The sequence below is a fragment of the Sorex araneus genome, chromosome 2, assembly GCF_027595985.1.
Source record: "Sorex araneus isolate mSorAra2 chromosome 2, mSorAra2.pri, whole genome shotgun sequence".
NCBI classification, from domain to species: domain Eukaryota; kingdom Metazoa; phylum Chordata; class Mammalia; order Eulipotyphla; family Soricidae; genus Sorex; species Sorex araneus.
The window spans coordinates 85969420-85981497 of NC_073303.1; positions in this window are offsets into that span (position 1 = coordinate 85969420).

The following is a 12078-nucleotide window of genomic DNA, read 5'->3' on the forward strand; positions in this document are numbered from 1 at the left end:
TTAATGACACCTATAATGGATGTGATGTTGGAATTGTATGCATAGAAAACCATTGTTAAGAGTATAATAAATCACAGAAACTCAATCAATTAAACAAAAGTTTAAAAAGATAACCAATGATCCCAATCCTGTATTTCTAGCTCTATACAAAACTTTTCCACAAATGTTTAATGATGAATATTTAATTTCTAATGGTAAAATCATTTCATTTCTATCCTTGAAAAATAAATAAATTATGGAATACTATGCAGTCATTAGGAAAAATAAGTTTTTATTGATAGACTGAAAGGCTTATAAATGTTTTAAGAAAATTATATTGGGGCTGGAGCACAGCAGGTAGGGAGTTTGCCTTCCATGTGGCCAACCAGGGATCGATTCAGTGCAGGCAGGATAATCTCAGTAGCTTACTGGGCTCTCTGAGAGGGGCGGAGGAATCAAACCCAGTTCGTCCCCATGCAAGGCAAACGCCCTACCCGCTGTGCTATTGCTCCAGCCCAAATAAAAGTATATTGCAGGGACGGGGGTGAAAAAAAAAAGTATATTGCAGAACAATTCTTAGAATAGAATCACTTTTTTTTCTCTTTTGCTTTTTGGGTCACATCCGGTGATGCATAGGGGTCAATCCTGGCTTTACACTCAGGAATTACCTCTGGTGGTGCTCAGAGGACCGTATGGGATGTTGGAAATTGAACCGGGGTCATCCGCATGCAAGGCAAACGCCCTACCCGCTGTGCTATCACTCCAGCCCCCAGAATCACATTTTTTAAAGTTAGAAGGAAAGAACAACTTACTTCAATGTCAGTATGTCTTCTGTAGCTCTGTAGCACTCTCGCCCCATTGTTCATCGATTTGCTCAAGTGGACACCAGTAACATCTCCATTGTGAGACTTATTGTTACTGTTTATGGCATATTGAATACACCATGGGTAGTTTGCCAGGCTCTGCCGTGTGGGTGGGATACTTGTATTAGCTTGCCAGGCTCTCGGAGAGGGATGAAAGAATCAAACCCTGGTCAGCTGAGTGCAAGGCAAACGCCGTACCTGCTGTGCTGTCACTCAGGTCCATGTCTTCTGAGTCTAGAAAAATAACTTCTTCCAGTTCACGTACTGACCTGAGTGATGAGCCGAGGCAGGCATGAGACATAACTTACATAGGTCTCTGTCACCCTTATTTATTTCTGCCATCTTCTGTTGCCTTAACCTTTTAAATGTGAGGGGTTTTTTTTTTGCTTTTTAAAGAATCAACATTTGCATTATCAAATCCATGTGTAATTATATTTTCATGAATGATTCTATTAAAGCAAATTCAGAATATGCCAAAGCCTCCTTATCCCTCCCCATGAACCTTAAAATGCTTTAAAATTCATTTTTGTTTAAAAAAGCAAGTGCTAAAAAGTTCTGTAGTGTTAAATTTTGTGACGTTAAAGGCCAAGAAATTCATATCAGAAATTTCACATAACATTTTTTATTTTTTTTAACATTTTTAATTGAATCACTGTGAGATAGACCCTTACAAAGCTGTTCATGATTGGATTTCAGTCATACCGTGTTCCAACACTTGTCCCTCCACCAGTGTACATTTCCCAGTGCCAGTGTCCCCAGGTTCCCTCCCGTCACCCCCCACCTCCCACCCACTGCCTGCCTCTATGGCAGGAATGCTTTTCTTCTCTCTCCCTCTCTCTCCCTCTCCTCTCTCTCTCTCTCTCTCTCTCTCTCTCTCTCTCTCTCTCTCTCTCTCTTTCTCTCTCTCTCTCTCTCTCTCTCTCTCTCTCTCTCTCTCTCCTTTTGGGCATTGTGGTTTGCAATATTGATACTGAAAGGTTATCAAGAATATCCCTTAGGGGGGCTGGAGCAATAGTACAGCAGTTAGGACGTTTGCCTTGCACACGGCTGACCCGGGTTCGATTCCCAGCATCCCATACGGTCCCCTGAGCACCGCTGGGAGTGATTCCTGAGTGCAGAGCCAGGAGTAACCCCAGTGCGTCGCCATGTGTGACCCAAAAAGAAAAAAAAAAAGAATATCCCTTAGCTACTTTTAATCCTCAGATCCAGCATGATCGTTTCCAGTTATTATTATTATTATTATTATTTTTTGGTTTTTGGGTCACACCCGGCGATGCATAGGGGTTACTCCTGATTAACAACATATTTTAAGAAAAATTTTTATGCCACATTTTTTTCTGCCTTCGTTCAAAGTTTTACACAAAGTTTTTTTTTTTTTAAGGAAAAATGTAAAAACTCCTATATGTAATGTATTTAAAAAATGTTGGTTAGGGGGCTAGAGCAATAGCACAGCGGGTAAGGCGTTTGCCTTGCACGCGGCCGACCCGGGTTCAATTCCCAGCATCCCATATGGTCCCCCGAGCACCGCCGGGAGTGATTCCTGAGTGCAGAACCAGGAGTGACCCCTGTGCATTACCGGATGTGACACCCAAAAAGCAAAGAAAAAGTTAGAACAGTGTTGGTTAGAACAGTGAAAATTTTTTTCTCTATTTAACCAACATATATATATATATAATCATATATATATGATTATAATCAACTCCTTCCTGTGCATAAGTTACTATAATGGTACTTTATAAATATTAGTCTATTTCATTGTTATAGCAACCCCATGGAATAGGTATTATTGAGATTCCCCAATTTAACAAGGAGAGAAGGTATAAAATAATTTGAACAGCTTGCTCAGTATCCTGCGACTAGACAGTAGAGGAATGATTATAATTAATTTGATTTCATTAACTAATTTTTGGGGCCATGCCTAGCAGTGTTTACTCCTGGCTCTGTGCTCAGAGATCACTCCTGATGGTTCTTGGGGGACCAGATGTGGTACCCTACCTGTTGTACTATCTCTCCAGCCCTAAAATGTATTATTTTCCTAAAATAATACATTTTATTATTTATTTATTTATTTTTTGCTTTTTGGGTCACACCTGGCGATGCACAGGGGTTACTCCTGGCTCTGCACTCAGGAATCACTCCCGGCAGTGCTCAGGGGACCATATGGGATGCTGGGAATTGAACCCGGGTCGGCCATGTGCAAGGCAAACGCCCCACCCACTGTGCTATTGCTCCAGCCCCCCTAAAATGTATTTTAAAATACAAATCCGACTGTGTGCGGTTTCACAGAGTGATGCAATAAAACATATCGGGGACAAGGCATGGAGCCTACAGAAGAGTGGGGGAAGGAAAGCAGGGTCAGAGGGCCGAGAGAGGGGGACGGAGGATGAAGGCGGAGGAGCTCGAGGCACTGTGGCTGTGAACAAGGTCTCTGCATCTCCACAGCAGCAGGAAGGTGGAAGGAAGGCGCAGGGAGCCAGGGAAGGTCCATCCATCTGGAGGACAAGGTTAAAAGAAATCAACAAAGGCAGCCTGCTGGCAGCGGCACTGTGTGCAAGACTTGATTATGCTGCAAACAAGGACGCTAATGGTCCTTATTTTTCAATGAGTTGGATGTTACATATATTATGAAGTATTGCATTTGTGTGATTTTCTGTTTTAGCTGCTAAATTCAGTGATTGCTGAGTGTCCACTGGTATCAAACCGAGTCAAATGTATAAAGTAAATATTTGGTATTTGGAGTTTTTTTTGTTTAACACGTGTCCCTTCCCTTCCCTTCACTGTTGCATTGTGCAGGGAGAGGCAGCATGGAGGGTCACGGCAGCATGTGCAGAGACTGCACTCCGGGGGAACGTGAGCTGGTGCCAGGATCATGTCTGTGGCCTGAAGCATTTCCTCCCTTCCTTCCTTCCTTCCTTCCTCCCTCCCTCCCTTCCTTCCTTCCTCCCTCCCTCCCTTCCTCCCTTCCTCCCTCCCTCCCTCTCTCCCTTCCTTCCTTCCTCCCTCCCTTCCTTCCTTCCTTCCTTCCTTCCTTCCTTCCTTCCTTCCTTCCTTCCTTCCTTCCTTCCTTCCTTCCTTCCTTCCTTCCTTCCTTCCTTCCTCCCTCCCTTCCTTCCTCCCTCCCTCCCTTCCTTCCTCCCTCCCTCCCTCCCTTCCTCCCTTCCTCCCTCCCTCCCTCCCTTCCTTCCTTCCTTCCTTCCTTCCTTCCTTCCTTCCTTCCTTCCTTCCTTCCTTCCTTCCTTCCTTCCTTCCTCCCTTCTTTCCTTCCTTCTTTCCTCCCTCCCTCCCTCCCTCCCTCCCTTCTTTTCCTTCCTTTCTTCCTCCCTCCCTCCCTCCCTCCCTTCCTTCTTTCCTTCTTTCCTTCCTTCCATCCTTCCTTCCTTCCTTCCTTCCTTCCTTCCTTCCTTCCTTCCTTCCTTCCTTCCTTCCTTCCTTCCTTCTTTCCTTCTCCCTCCCTTCCTCCCTCCTTCTTTCCTTCCTTCCTTCCTTCCTTCCTTCCTTCCTTCCTTCCTTCCTTCCTTCCTTCCTTCCTTCCTTCCTTCCTTCCATCCTTCCTTCTTTCCTCCTCCCTCCCTCCTTCCTTCCTTCCTTCCTTCCTTCCTTCCTTCCTTCCTTCCTTCCTTCCTTCCTTCCTTCCTTCCTTCCTTCCTTCCTTCCTTCCTTTTCTTTTTGTGTCACACCCAGCAGTGCTTAGGGATTACTCCTGGCAGGCTTGGGGGACCATATGGGGTTTCAGCAAGCACCTTACCCATTATGCTATCTTTTTGGCCCCTGCTATTTGTTTCTTGAATAACATTTTATTAATATTATTTATTTTTTTAAAGGATGCAAACTTTCATTAGGCTAGAGAAGAAAGAGCTACATTAGAAGAGAAGAGCAAGTAGTTTCAGGCAGATGAGAAATGGTAAAAGTAAACCATTGAAATTGTATTCATTTGGTTAAATAAAAATGTAAGCTGGGCAGAAATTTCCTCCTTATAGTACACTGAATTTTAAGATGTAGACAGTAACAAGTCTCAAAATGGAGACATTACTGGTGCCCGCTCAAGCAAATCAATGAACAATGGGATGACAGTGACAGACATAAGACTAAACTTAGATTTGATTTTATTTTATGGGGGGGGGAGGCTGGAGCAATAGCACATCGGGTAGGGCATTTGCCTTGCACATGGCCGACCTGGGTTCGATTCCTCCCTCCCTCTTGGAGAACCTGGCAAGCTAACAAGAGTATCTTGCCCGCACAGCAGAGCCTGGCAAGCTCCCCATGGCGTATTTGATATGCCAAAAACAGTAACAACAAGTCTCACAATGGAGACGTTACTGGTGCCCACTCGAGCAAATCGATGAACAATGGGATGACAGTGCTACAGTGCTATTGGGGGAGGCACACCCAGCAATGCTCAGGGTTGACTGCTGGCTCTATCCTTAGGGATCACTCTTCACTAATCTCCAGCCCCTAAATTTAAGATTAAAAAACTGATGGCGCCTTTCTGAAAAAGTGTTGGGCTAGTGGAGTGTGAGTTCAGAGGGTAAGGCACCTGCATTGCACGTGGGTGACCCCATCTCGATGCCTGGCACTGCAGATGGTCCCCTGAGCACAGAGCCTGGACTAAGTTCCTAAGCACTGTGGGCTGTGATCCTCTGAAATCAAAGCACAAACACAACTAAACAAATAAAAGTGTTTCTGGAATGAATGTCATTATGTCCAATGAGTTGCTGAAGGTCCTTGACGCACGCTTAGACATTTTATTCCTGGACTCCACATTTATTTTCTTTTTGCTTTGTTTTTGAGTTACTCCTGCTGTTGCTCAGGGCCCTTCCGATGCCAGACATCAAATCTGATGGTCCTGCAGGCAAAACACATGCTCTAGCCTATAAGTCATGTCCCTAATTTCGGATTTAGCACTCTAACAGTATTTAATATAACAATGTCAATTTTTCTCAAAATTAAACTACACATTTAAGCAATTAAAAAAAACCCAATTGAAGGGTCCAATAAGCTGTGGAGGTTGGACACTGGGGTCTTGAAGGCAGGCGTGTTAGGTCACATCCGTGTGGGGACATGTGAACTCGGACATCTAAAACAAACAAAGGGAGACCCATGCATGTTTAATAAATTTCAATAAGTCAATACAATTTTTCAATGGAATTCTAAAGGTCTCGGGAAGTGGTGCTAACAGAAATGTAGAAATCTGTGACAGTAAAAATGTCAGAAATAGGTCAAACTCTGCATTTGAAATTTTGTCTGCAATTAAGGCTTTTCAATTGTATTGATAAAAATGTAGTGTTTAACAAATGACATTGAAGTAAAAGATTCGAGGGGCGTCAAGTCGCAAAAAATTACTTTAGAAATAAAAATTCCCAGGGTTATGGATGTAGCTCAGTGAGAGAGAACAGGCTTTGCATTTTGAGGCCTTGGGGTTGGATCCTCTGCACTCATTCCCGCCTCATTCCACACCCCCTCACCCCGTTGTTGATAGGAGGTGCAGAATATGAAACACTCTCATGTTTTAATTGAAGTATTAATTGGTACATTCTGGAGGGAAATCTGTCATATTTCTTCCCGTTCGTTTTATAGGCTCCTCCCTCAGGGGTGTTATGGGGCTTGAGGGCCGTTCCCACAGTACCCAGGTGGGCTACGTGGGCAGGGCAGTTTGGTGCTCAGGCCCGGGGCTACTGAGGTGAGCCTCAAGCATACAGTGCACATGCCTCACCCCTTGGAGCCAGCACTCTGATCCCACATGGAATATTTAACACTGCCTATACTTTATGAACCAGAGATCCTTAAGAATGCATTAAAAAATAATTGGTGTGGGGGGGAAAAGGCAGCTGAGATAGAGAAGGGAACACCAAGTAGGGGATGTCGGGAGGACCCATTCAGGTTGGAAGATGCGTGCTGAAAGTAGACTATAGACCGAACATGATGGCCACTCAATACCTCTACTGCAAACTACAACACCCAAAAGGAGAGAGAACAAAGGGGAATGCTCTGCCACAGAGGCAGGGTGGGGTGGTGGGGGATGGGGTGGGATGGTGAGAGGGATACTGGGATCACTGGTGGAGGTGAATGGGCACTGGTGGAGGGATGGGTAAACAATCACTGTATGAGTGAAATGCAAACACAAAAGTTCATAAGTTTGTAACTGTACATCACAGTGATTCTCTAATAAAAAAATTAAAAATAAAATAATTGGTGTGGGGCCAGAGCAATAGTACAGCAGGCAGGGCTGCTGTTTTGCATGTGACTGACCAAGGCACCACCTATGGTCCCTTGAGCCCTGCCAGGAATGATCCCTGAATGTAGAGCCAGGAGTAAGCCCTAAGTACCACAGGGTTGCACCCCCCGCCCTCAGCAATACCCCCTAAACAAAAGAAAAACTTTGTTGTATCTGAAGATGTAGCTATAAGGATGCTGGGTGTTGATTAGTTTTTGAAATTATTTAAACTTAGCCAACAGACAAGATGATTAGGTTAATCATAACATGTTTATAATCATAACTGTAACTGTATCACTGTCATCCCATTGCTCATTGATTTGCTTGAGTGGGCACCAGTAACATCTCCATTGTGAGATTTGTTGTTACTTTTTTTTTTTTTTTTGCTTTTTGGGTCACACCTGGTGATTCCCAGGGGTTACTCCTGGCTTTGCACTCAGGAATTACTCCTGGCAGTGCTCAGGGGACCATATGGGATGCTGGGAATCAAACCCGGGTTGGCTGAGTGCAAGGCAAACACCCTACCCGCTGTGCTATCACTCCAGCTCCTGTTGTTACTGTTCTTGGCATATCAAATACACCACGGGTAGCATGCCAGGCTCTGCTGTGCAGGTGAGATACTCTCAGTAGCTTGCCAGGCTCTCCAAGAGGGGCAGAGGGATCGAACCCAGGTCAGCCTCGTGCAAGGCAAACACCGTACCCACTGTGCTATTGCTCCAGCAACACTATACAGTCATCACAATATGTAGAGTCACAACTACTGAGCACTTATCAAGTACTTACTATATGCTAAGCAAACTTCCTGTTACTTTGGAGTCGCATTTACAGTATCTAGAGCTTTCTCCTGGCTCTGCTCAGGGGTCACTTCTGGCAGTGCTGGGGACCACATGTTGTGTCAAAGAAAAACTGGTTGACCATGCAGATGGCAAGCGGTTAACCCCTGTGCTAGCTGTATGGCTCAGTTTCTGAGCATCTTACATGGAATGGCTGTTTCTTTCTTTCCTGCCCACCCTGTGGTAGAGCAGCTGTCACTGCGGCTTTATGAAGGAGGAACCTGCATGGAGGGGGAGAGCTAGACCTTGCTAGCAAGTAGGAGAGACACTATTGGCACCAGAGAGTCAGACTCCTGAATTTACAGTCCTCATCATTAGGGCTAAGGAGATTATGTTGGCAACTTTGTAACATTTCCATACTAGGTGGAGGAAAAGTGCTAGGCGCTGCAGTTCCACTTTGGCCAATGAAAATTTGCATACATAATCATAGAAAGAAGCTGGAAAGAAGTGCAAGGTACTAAGCTGTTTTCTCTGGGGAAAGGTTGTTAGAGGGCATCAGAGCAGGGGCAGTTCTTCTGCCCCACCACCCCCAAGACGCCTCTCACATCCTTGAATAACAGCGCAGGGTGTCCCGGTTTCTCTGTCCAAGGGCTGGTGGCACGCAGGGAGGCTGGAATGCGGCCAGCGCGGAGGTCCTCCAGCCATTCCCTCTCTACACAACACACCCAATTGCTGGGCATCTTCTCAGCTCTCTGAGGTTCCCCGTGGAAGTGAACCCCTAGAGCAATAATGCATCAGTAACATACCTTCATTAACTCGTTTCCTTAGTTCATTTTGGCATTCTCTCACCAAGCTTTCAAAGATTTCCTCCCCACTTGAATTCAAATCTTGCTTTGTGGAGACTCTAAATATGGAAAGTGGTTTAAAACTGTTTTCGGCTGGAGCAATAGCACAGCGGGTATAGGGTGTTTGCCTTGCACACGGTCGACCTGGGTTCTATTCCCAGCATCCCATGTGGTCCCCTGAGCACTGACTGCCAGGAGTGATTCCTGAGTGCAAAGCCAGGAATAACCCCTGAGAATCGCTGGGTGTGACCCAAAAAGAAAAAGTTCTCCTTTTGTTTGTTTTCTGCTGCAAATACATTGCGTTTTAACAAATTATGAGAACACAGTGCTGTTCTTCAAAAACAATTTTTTCACTTTTCTGGTGAAAAAAGGTGGATTGAACATATGTGTTTCTTTTCTTTGTATGACTTCAATAAAAGCCATGAAAGGAATACAATGCAAATACACATGAGACTTCAGTCTAGGAGAGAAGATAGAAGTATTCCAGAAATACCAATTTGTAGCTGGAGAGAGTCAAGCAGGCAAGCTTACCTTGCAAGCAGCTTACCCAGGTTCTATCCCCGGCACTACAAATGGTCCCCTGAGCACAGCCAGGTGTTGCCTCAAAAACGACAAAACAAAAAAGAAATGCCAATGATATATATTTAGGTGGGGATTTGACCACACCCAGTGGTTCTGTGCTCAGGGTCATTTCTGATAGTAGTTGAAGGACAACACGCAGTGTTGGAAATCAAGCCGGGGTCCACCATGTGTAAGGCAAGCACCTCAATTTCTATACTATCTCACTGGCTTGCCAGGTTCAATCACTGGGCACAAGTGGTCCCCCGAGCCCTGCCAGGAGTAGTCCCTGAGAACAGACAGGTGTAAACCTGGAGCATCACTAGGCATGTCCCCAGAACAGAACAGAAAAGGAAGGAGAGGAAGCGAGAGAGGAAGAAAGGAAGAAAGAGAAAAAATAATTCTGGTATGCTTATACAGTGGAATACTCTACAGTTGTAAGAAAGGATGAGATCTTGCAATGTGCCACTATACTGACAGAACTAGAGGTTATCATGCTGAGTAAAGAGAGTTAGGGGAGGGACACAGAATGATCAGTCTCATATGTGGGACATAAATATTCGCAGGAAGGAACACAGTGAGGGGAGGTGTGGAGGGGCCACTGGGACGCTGGTAGAGGGAAGTGTGCAGTCTGTTGGTGGGTGTGGTGTTGTGGAGATGCAAGCCTGAAGTATAACAGTCCTGGAGAACACAGCATCCCGATAAAATGAAAATAAGTGTTTCCCTTGCATACTTTATAAAATCCATAATTCATAACTATATTTGTTATAGGCTAAACATTTCCTCTTTTCCATGTCTGACACTTTAAACCTGTGTTCGACAGAATATGGCCGAATTTGGAGATTGAAAACGTGACAGGTAATCCAGTTAAAATCATGTCTTTAGGGGACACTAACCAACCGGACTGAAGTCCTTCAGAGAGGGAGGGGGGCAAAGGGGTGGCAGAGATTCTTCTGTGGTAGCCCTCAGAAGTAACAAACTTGCCCACACCTTGATTTTGGACCGTTGTCACTCAGAACTATGAAACAACAGATTTCTGATGGCAAGTCCCCCAGTGCTTTGCTAAAGCAGCCCTTATCAAGTGAATACAGCGTAGTGTAACGATCCTTGATCTTTAAATTAAATGCACATCACCTGTGTAAACGATCCACGCACTGTGTAGCAGCTGGCCACTGAAATGCAAGTATTGGGGTTCTTTTATTTGGTGACTTTCCATAGGATAGGTTCTAGGAACCTCTGAGACGACAGTCCCCAACAGGACCATCTTTCATTACACCAGTGGTTCGCTACCTTTTCTCAAACACAGCCCCTGCCAACCTTTTTTTCCCTTCCTGTGATCTCTGTCCTACTGGCTCGCCTGTCTCAGGCTGTGCTCCCCCATCTCTCATTTATGACTCTTACCTATGGCCCCTGGTTGAGAAATGCTGGGTTACAGTCTTTAATAATTACTAGTTACAAAGAGGATGTTGGAAATCACGTCTGGTCGAGATCATGGTCGAGGGCAAGTTTTACAATGGAGCAGAACTTGAGCTTCTATGATGCTCCTAGCTCACACACAGGCACGGAATCAGGGGAAGACCAACCGTGTTACTATTGACCATGTTCTTATGAATGAGAATTCTTCACAGTGGCAGCAGCTCCTGGGGAATGGAATGTGGCTCTTCTAATGGAAGATTGTCAGGCTAAGTCTGCGCCCTCTTCTCTGTAGATAACCAGTTGCAGTATTTCTACTCTTCCTACACTTGGACAGATAAGCAGATATACGTATATCTTCTTAGATTCTTCATTACACAAAAGGTAGTAAAACAGTGGTAAGACATTTTGCTTTTCTCACTTAACAAATGTTATCTTGGCAGTCATGACACCAATTAATATATTTTTCTACTTTTCATGTGTTAATTCAAGTGTGAATGTGTGAGTTTATTGCATCATTCTCCTATACGTACAATTAGGTCATTTCTAAATGTTTTACAATGGCACCCAATGCAGTAGTGAGTAAACTTAGACATATATTTTCACGTTGTTGGAGAGAGGGTATCATCAGGGTATTCTGCTGAGTCAACAGGCTAGTGTGTCTTTTTGTTGTTGTAGTAGATTTTGAGACCACACTCAGCTGTGTTCAGGGCTTACTCATGGCTCACTCCTGGATTTCAGGGAAGCCCTGGAGGGCTCAGGGGGCCAGTAGGGACGCTGGGGATATGACACATGCAAGGCAAGCACCTTTTCACTAAACTGTCTCTCCAACCCCTCTATTTGCGGTTTTATTAGAAACTGCCAAGTTCCTCTTCAGAAAGGTAGTACTAGTTTGAAGTTTCATTAGCAACATGGCTGTTTCGCAAATGGAATGTGTTATTAAAGCTTTACTAATTTTGCTCTCATAGGTGAAAAATGTTTTAATTACTATTTGAAAACTTAAATGTATTTAGACATTTATACATATTTTGCTATTCATGTCTTTCCCCACTTCTTGTACAAGGTTTTTGTCATTTGTTAAGGAATACTGATTATACATATTGACACTTGAAAATAAACTTCCACCATCGAGTTCTTACTTGAACCAAGTACTGTTACCTAGTATATGCCAAAGCAGTATGAGATGCTCTGCTGAGATTAGGCTTTTATTTTTTTCTTTTTTGGATGGGTGGGTGTGAATGGCATCTGGATGTGCTCAGGATTAGTCGGGGCTTTGTGCTCAGGGATCATGCCTAGCATTGCTGGGGGACCGTATGTCACTCCAGATATCTCCCCGGAGTCCACTGCACAAGGAGTCCACTGCCTTACCTTGTACTCTCTCCAGCCCCTAGACTTTCTTTTAACTTGAACACCAAAGTACACACAAACTCTAAGAA